The sequence below is a fragment of the Petaurus breviceps genome, unplaced genomic scaffold (genome assembly GCF_028583685.1).
Source record: "Petaurus breviceps papuanus isolate PSGF00001 unplaced genomic scaffold, PetGlider_PUasm1.0 90515, whole genome shotgun sequence".
Lineage (NCBI taxonomy): Eukaryota > Metazoa > Chordata > Mammalia > Diprotodontia > Petauridae > Petaurus > Petaurus breviceps.
Window position 1 is genome coordinate 2,390,907 of NW_027187269.1, and position 8,131 is coordinate 2,399,037.

The window sequence follows — 8,131 nt, forward strand, 5'->3', positions numbered from 1 at the left end:
ATTGGTATCTTTTATTTTTATGTCACCTACCATTCCCAATATATCTCTCTCCTTTTCCCTCCCTGGAGAACCACTCTTTTAAAAATAGAATAAAACTGAGGAAAAAAAAAACAGTTTTTGTGGTTGTTGTTTTAATTAACTAATTAATGAATCTTAACTGATATTTGTAATGCTCCTCACCTATAGTTTCCCACCTCTTCAAAGAAGAGAGGGAGATTATTTTTTTCCCTTTTTAAAAAAAATTTTTGGGTGGTTCTTTTTCATATATCTCTTCTTAATCGCCAAGTTAAGTCATTCTAATTTCACAGCTTTCAGTTTCAATTGTTTCCTTGTTGCTGTCTTTAGTTCTTACTATTTATGTTGCTGTGTACCTTGTTTCTCTGGTCATGCTTTCTTCACTTTGCATCAGTTCATCAAGTCTTCCCTTATATAAAAGGCTTTTTAAAAAAAGAACTATATTCTTTCTTGTTCTGAGATTTAAGGTCAAACCAGAAGTTGGGACCAGTTATCCCTGAAGAAATGCATTTCCATCATTTTATAGTGTCACTTTGTGTCGCTATTTCTATCTCTCTTAATAGTGTTTGTTTTTCTGTCTCTTGCTTCTATCGTTCTGTCTGCCTGTTGTTTTTGTTGTTTGTTGTATTGGCATAATAGCATCTTTATTTTTCTAAGGCAGTGAAGTATAGACAAAAAAGTGCTGGACCAGAATGAGCTAGGAGACCTGGGTTCTAATCCTAGCTTTAACACTTACCGTGTTTCCCTGATAATAAGACCTATCCCGAAAATAAGCCCTCTCCTTACTGTGTAAGATTCCTCTAAAATAAGCCCTCCCCCGAAAATAAGCCCTATTGAGATTGCTACTGTAGTGAAGGTGATCCCCTGTGCTACACGCTACATTACGGTACCCTCTGTATGCACCGTCCCCCCCCCGATGAAATGCACTCCGCGCTCCGAGCTGCATCCAATCAGAGCTGCAGCAGTGAGCGCATCATCCTGTTCTTTATTGAATTCGTTATTGAATAAAGGTACATTTTTTTGTTCACATTTACCTGTTTATTAAAATTGCTGTCAATGTTCATTAAAATAAGCCCTCCCCTGAAAATAAGCCCTCTGGTGTTTTTCTGTCCAAAAAATTAATAAGACAGTGTCTTATTATCGGGGAAACATGGTAGTTCTAGTTACTCAGTTGTGTCAAACTCTTTGTGACCCCATTTGGGGTTTTCTTGGCAAAGATACTGGAGTGGTTTATCATTTTCTTCTCTAGCTCATTTTACAGATGAGGAAACTGAGGTAAATAGGATTAAGTGACTTTCCCAGGATCACATAGCTAGTAAGTGTCTGAGTCTGGATTTGAACTTGGGTTTTCCTGGCTCCAGGTTTGGGCTTTATCCACTGAACCAACTAGCAGCCCTCAACACTTAGTAGTATTGGGCAAGTTATTTAACCTCTTTGGGCCTTTGTTTCCTCATTTGTAAAATTAGGATAACGACATCTCTACGTACAGAAAGCTTTTTAGAGCATTATATAAACATGAGCTATATCATTAATTAATATCATAATTTCTATTATTTTGTTCTTATTATTCAGTCATTCTGTAATGTCCAACTCTTTGTGACCCCATGGACCATACAAAGGGTTTTCTTGGCAAGGATACTGGAATGTTTCGCCATTTTCTTCTGGCAAACAGAGGTTAAGCGACTTTCTATTATAGGCATTTATCAATATTATGTCTCTGTGTTTTTATGTTTATTTTGGCTAGATAAATCCAGACCTAAACTGCTCTATCGTTCTTGCCTTGAACGAAATATTATAGTGCCAAAAGAAATGAAGATGATTAAGAATCCAGAGAAACATGAAAAGATTTGTATGAAGTGATGATGAGTAAAGAGAACAGTATCCACATTGACCATGGTCATATTAAAGATACTAATAATAAAAATCAGTCAAACTCTGATGAATCACAATGAATAATTTCAGTCCTAGAAAAATAAGGAAGCACACCTTCCTCCTCCAGTAGGGGGGTGGGGATTATGGATATGGAATGTGGTACTCACTGTCAGATGTAGTTGAGTGGGTTGGATTTTGCTTAAGGTTGTTTTTTTTTTGTTAACCAGGAAGAATCAAGAAGAGGAGAATTAAGGGGAAATAATTGTGGGATAAAATCAAAAGGCAATAGTAAAATTAAAAAATATATATACTTGTTTTCCCCCCATGCCTGGGACTCCCTCCTCTTTTCCCTCTGCTACCTGCCTTCCCTGGCTTCCTTTCAGCTAAAGTCTTACCTACATTCTTCAAGTGTGTCCCAATCCCTAGGTAGCTACATGGTATAGTGGATAGAGTATTAATATTATACCAAGGACGGCCTGAGTTAAAATCTGTCCTTAGATAGTTACTACTTGTGTGATGCTAGATAAGTTACTTAACCTCTGTTTGTTTCACTTTCCTCATCTGAAAAATGGGGGCAACAATAATAACACTTATCTCTAAGAGTAGCTGTGAGGATAAGGTAAGCTAATATTTGTGAGTGAGGTAGCTAGATGGCCCAGTGGGTTAGAGCTCTAAGTCGGAGGCAGGAAGACCTGAGTTCAAATCTGGATGCAGACACTTAATAACTGTGTGACCCTGCACAAGTCACTTATTCTCTCTTTGACTTAAAACACCAGAGAAGGAAATGGCAAACCACTCTAGTATCTTTGTTAAGAAAACCCCACAGAAAGTATTGGTGTGCTATAATCCATGGGTCATGAAGAGTTAGACATGACTGAACAACAACAACAACAATGTTATTTGTAAAGAGTTTTGCAAAACTTAAAGCACAATATAAATATTAATGATTATAATAGAGGCACCTAGATGGTGCAGTATATAGAACAATGGTCCTGTACTTATGAAGACTTGAGTTCAAATCCATCCTAATACACTTCCTAGCTGTGACCCTGAGCAAATCACTTAATTGTTGACTGCCTCAGTTTTCTCAATTATAAAGTGAAGATAGTAATAGTAACTACCTTCCAGGGTTTTGAAGATCAAATGAGATAATATTTGTAAAGTACTTAGCACACATAGTAGGTGCTTGTCACACATAGTGTTCCTAATAAATTCTGGTTCCATTCAGTTCCCTTTAATGCTCATACCTTCCCTATGCTGATTATATCTAATTGATCCTTGTTTGTACATAGCTGTTTGCATGCTGTCTCTCTAATTAAAGTATGAGCTCCTTGGGAGCAGGAACTAAGTTGAACTCTTTTTGTATCTTCAGTTCTTAGCACAGTGTCTGGCATGTAGTAGGTGCTTAATAAATATTTGAGAACCAAAGTAATAAATATTTCTATAATTCATGTAATTAGAACTGTCTAAAAGTTAGAATGGGCTGCTTTGAGAAGTGGTGTATTCCTCATCACTGCAAGTCTCTTGTAGAACCTGAATGATTGTTTAGATAACTCTTTTGTTTTGGAGGGGGGAAGGCAAGGCAATTGGGGTTAAATGACTTGCCCAAGTTCACACAGCTAGTAAGTGTGTTGAACTCAGGTTATCTTGATTTCTTGATTCCAGGGCTGGTGCTCCATTCACTGCACCACTTAAGTGCCCCTTTATGTCTTCCTACTACAAATTCATTTCCTTCCACTGCTTCTAATCAATTGCTCAAACTCTTCTGTTGTAACCTTTTCCACTTTCTGTTTTTTTAAATGTATTTAGTGACTTGGTTGTTCTCTGGAGTTGATTAAGGAAGCGGATATTGGATCGCTAAAACAAAAGGGAAGACATCCGTTTACAAAGATGGCAGGCTGCATTTGCCCTCTACCAAGATGGAGGTTGGGCAGGCAGAGATAGTTCCCAAAATCCATTTAATCTGTTGTCCTCAGATAGAGGATGTATCACATTTTAAACTGATAAGAACAGATACTACACTTGATTTTAGCCAAAAGGCCTAGAAGTGGTAATTCTTGTTCAGGTAAAGACTGGATGAGACAATCTCTGAGATCCCTTCCAAATGAGATTCTAGGAATCTACTATATGTGTGACCTTGGGCAAGTCATTGACCCTCATCTGAACCTTGGTTTTCTTATCTGTGAAATGAGCATTAGATTAGATGATTACTTAAGTTCTTTCCTATTCTAAAGTCTCATTGTGCTCCTCTGCTTTGCATATAATAGGTGCCAAATAAATGTTGAATAATTTCACTTGTCCAAGTTGACACATCTTGGGCCAGGTAATGGGCCAGGTTCCGTGCATTCTGATTCATAGTTCATTAAACTAAACTGTTCTACCTGTTTCACTGATCAAGTTCTTTCTCAGAGTTACCTGACTGTCTTCTTCCTTGGAACATATAGTACTCATTCTCTATGCCAGTACGTTTGGCACATAGCATCTCATCATGTTTATTGATTTGCTATTCAAGTCTTATTATTATTATTATTTCACTTCTAAATCTCATTTGGAGGCATGCCTTGAATCTCCAGCTAGAGTGGAAGGTCCTTGAGAGCAAGGCCTGGGAACCCCTAGTTTGTGCCCAGACATAGCAACCTTTCTGAGTAGAAATTCTCTATAAAACTGCCTGTTTGACTGGCTGAGTAAAAGGAGTAACAGTCTGATTTGTGCTACCTCTGCACAGTACCTTAAATATTTTTTTGTTTGATCTATGGCCACACTATTAGATGCCTTTGTATTGGTCTCTCTGTACCAAACATGCTTGTGGTGGTGTAAATAGAGTTGGATCTGCCTCTTTTGGACATTTAACTGTGTGACCTTGGTCAAGTCACTTAACTTCTCTGGGCCTCAGTTTCCTCATTTGTAAAATAAGGTTGAACTAGATGGCCTTTGAGTTCCCTTTCTGCCTTAAATCTATAGTCTTTCAACCTAGACAATGTCCATTTTCCTCTCTAGTCACACTGTTTCTTCCCATAATGCATCTTAATGAGTGGTAGTTAGATGATTCAGTGAAACATGTACTAACTGGGGAAAATGGAGACTCTCTGCAATGTGCAAGAAGTCATTTAACACAACCATATTTTGGTTTAACAATAACAACCATTCTGGTTTTGTGATAACCTTTGTTTCTTAGAAGGAAACAGGACCCTAGTTCTCTACCACCATAGCCCTAATTGCTGTAGAACTGTTTAGTATCCATTCAGCTGGTGGTTTCTGCCTGGTCTTTAGTCTACATTGAAATGGGTATATTCATTGGTAAGACTGTGGGAAGAGGGACATCACCTGAGGATTGTTGGCTTTAAAAATGGTAGCAAAGATTTGTTCCATTGAGAGCAGAAAGATGATTGGATTGTAAGTCCAGAGAATTGCCTGCAGCCTAGATCAAGTTTAGTCACTAACATGACTCCTGACTTTGGCCAAATCACTTCACATCAGTTTCTTTATCCATAAGACACATGTGGTTGGATGAAATGCATCTCTAATGGTCTTATCATTTTATATGGATAAAATTAGGATAGTAATACATGTACCCAATTTTGTAGGGTTCTTTTGAGTATTACATAAGATAATGGGAGTAAAAATGTCTTTTAAAAATAAAGTGCTATATGAATGTAAGTATAGGCCCTGTGAGGACTGACAGGTGGTCCAGTGAATAGAGTGCTGGGTTTACAGTCAGGAAGACTCATCTTCCTGAGTTCAACTTTGGCCTCACATACTTCCTAGTTGTGTGACCCTGGGCAAGTCCTTTCACACTGTTTGTCTCAGTTTCCTCATCTGTAAAATGATCTGGAGAAGGAAATGGCAAACCACTCCAGCATCTTTATCAAGAAAAAGAGTTGGACTATATCAGAAATGACTGAACAACAAAAATGTGGGCCCTGTGATGGATGTATGTATGGAAAGAGAGACAGAGATGGAGGGAGAGAGAGAGAGAGACAGAGAGAGAGAGAGACAGAGAGAGACAGAGAGAGAGAGAGACAGAGAGAGAGAGACAGAGAGAGACAGAGAGAGAGAAAGAGAGAGAGACAGAGAGAGAGACAGAGAGAGAGAGAGACAAAGAGAGAGGGAGAGAGGATAAATAAGTTTGGAGAGGCTTATAACTAGAGAGGGGGACACTGAATGATGATCATTCTTATGCACAGAAACTAGGGAAACTGTATATTAAGTAATAGAGGGATTGTGATCTGTATTCATAGAGGAATGGCCCCCTAACAATGGAAGATCCTTGAAGTAATATAAATTGTTTGATAACTTTCATATAAAGTAATTATAACTTTGATAGCAATATACTTCAACTTTTACCCTACCCTACCCTAATGTACTTATCACATTACAATGTGTATTATAATGATCTATGCTTGTGTCTTATGTCCCTACCCGAATATAAATTCTATGAGAACAGGAGTCTTATCTGTCAGATCTTTCCCACTGCCTAGTATGGAACAATTCATTTCAATTCAATTCAATTCAACAGTGGCACTTCTTATGTGCCTGGTGCTATAGTGTGGCTCTGGGACGATGAAGACAAAATTGAAAATATTCCCTGCTCTCAAGGCACTCATATTTTGTTTACATGTCTGACTTCATTTAATAAGGCTTAAAAGTATTTAATTCATCTTAGGAGTAAATATAAATATAAATAGTAGGTATTATTATTTTTAAAAATATCTTTATTTTATGAAGATACCTCAGACAGGACATCTAGGTGGCTCAATGGATAGAATACTGGGCCTGGAGTTTGAACCTGAGTTCAAATCTGCTATCTGACACTTACTAGCTGTGTGATCCTGGCCAAGTCACTTAACTTCTGTTGACTTAATCCACTAGAGAGGGAAATGGCAAAAACACTCCAATATCTTTGCCAAGAAAACTCCATGGACAATGTACATGAGGCCATGAAGAGTCAGATGTGACTGAACAACAGCCTCAGATGGAGGTGAAGAATCTTTTTATATTATAAAACGGCCTTGATTCAAGAGCTCATAGGCACACACCATCAAGTGCTTTGGCTATAACCCATATGGAGATGGGGATTGGATCTAGCAAAGCATGTAGATCTGTGATCTATAGCATTAGAGAATTGACTAGAGCTCCAAGGAGAAAAATGGGTTGGCCACAGGTACAGTCAGAATATGTCAGACCTGAAGGGGCAGCTAGGTGGCACAGTGACTAAAATACTGACCCTGGAGTAAGGAGAATCTGAGTTCAAATCCATCCTCAGACACTTGACACACTTACTAGCCATGTGACCTTGGGAAAGTCACTTAATCCCCATTACCTTGGCTCTCTCCTCCAAAAAAAAAAAAGAATATGTCAGACTTGGGACCTGGAAACAGGTCTTCCTGAATTTGAGACCAGCTCTCTATCCACAAGCCCATCTTGTCTTGTATATTTAACCTTGTATAAGCAGCTAATAGAGTGATAGGCCCAGGGTAGGGATCAGATCCAGCTTCAGACACTTACTAGCTGTATGGTTCTGAGCAAGTCTCAACCTCTGCCTGTCTCCATTCCTTCTACTGTAAAATGGAGATAATAATACCATCTACATCTAACCGCAGTAGGGTGGTTGTGAGGATCCAATGAGATAATAGTCCAGTGATTAGTGCAGTGCCTGGTACATAGTAAGTACTTAACAAATGCTTATTTCCTTCCTTCTGTCTTCCCTTCCTTATATATACCTTGGGCCAGACCAGAATAAACTACTACTGTACCCAAAGAATTTCTCTCAGAAAAACTCTTGCATTCTCCTGTTCCCTATTCCCCTCTTATCCCCTATTCTATCCCTATCCTTTCTTTGTCCACCTGATTACTAGTTCCAATTGAGAGAGGGAGCCACAGGGAGGTGGTAGGGACAGAGGCAAGAGCAATTGTTGGGAAGGCCACTTGAAGACTCATCTTCCTGAATTCAAATCTGGCCTCAGACACTTACTAGTTGTGTGACCCTGGGCAAGTCACCTAACCCAGTTTGCCTCAGTTTCCTCATCTGTAAAATAAGCTGGAGAAGGAAATGGCAAAATACTCAAAGACCTTGCCAAGAAAACCCTAAATGGATTCATGGAGAGTTGGACATGACTGAAACAAAACAACAAAATCATAGATTTAGAACTGGAAGTGATCTTTGAAGTCTGAATCCAATCTCTTCATTTTCTAGACAATGAGAGAGAGAGAGAGAGAGAGAGAGAGAGAGAGAGAGAGAGAGAGA

General features: G+C 38.6%; 1 protein-coding gene and 1 non-coding gene across 2 annotated transcripts in view; both read right to left on the minus strand.

Moving 5' to 3' along the window:
* FRMPD4 (FERM and PDZ domain containing 4) overlaps positions 1-8,131 on the minus strand; it is a 302,625-nt gene that overhangs the window by 18,834 nt on the left and 275,660 nt on the right. The gene's annotated exons all lie outside the window — the stretch shown is intronic.
* LOC138142078 (U2 spliceosomal RNA) lies at positions 3,753-3,939 on the minus strand. The gene has a single exon (XR_011163339.1). It is a non-coding gene; the product is annotated as a U2 spliceosomal RNA (small nuclear RNA).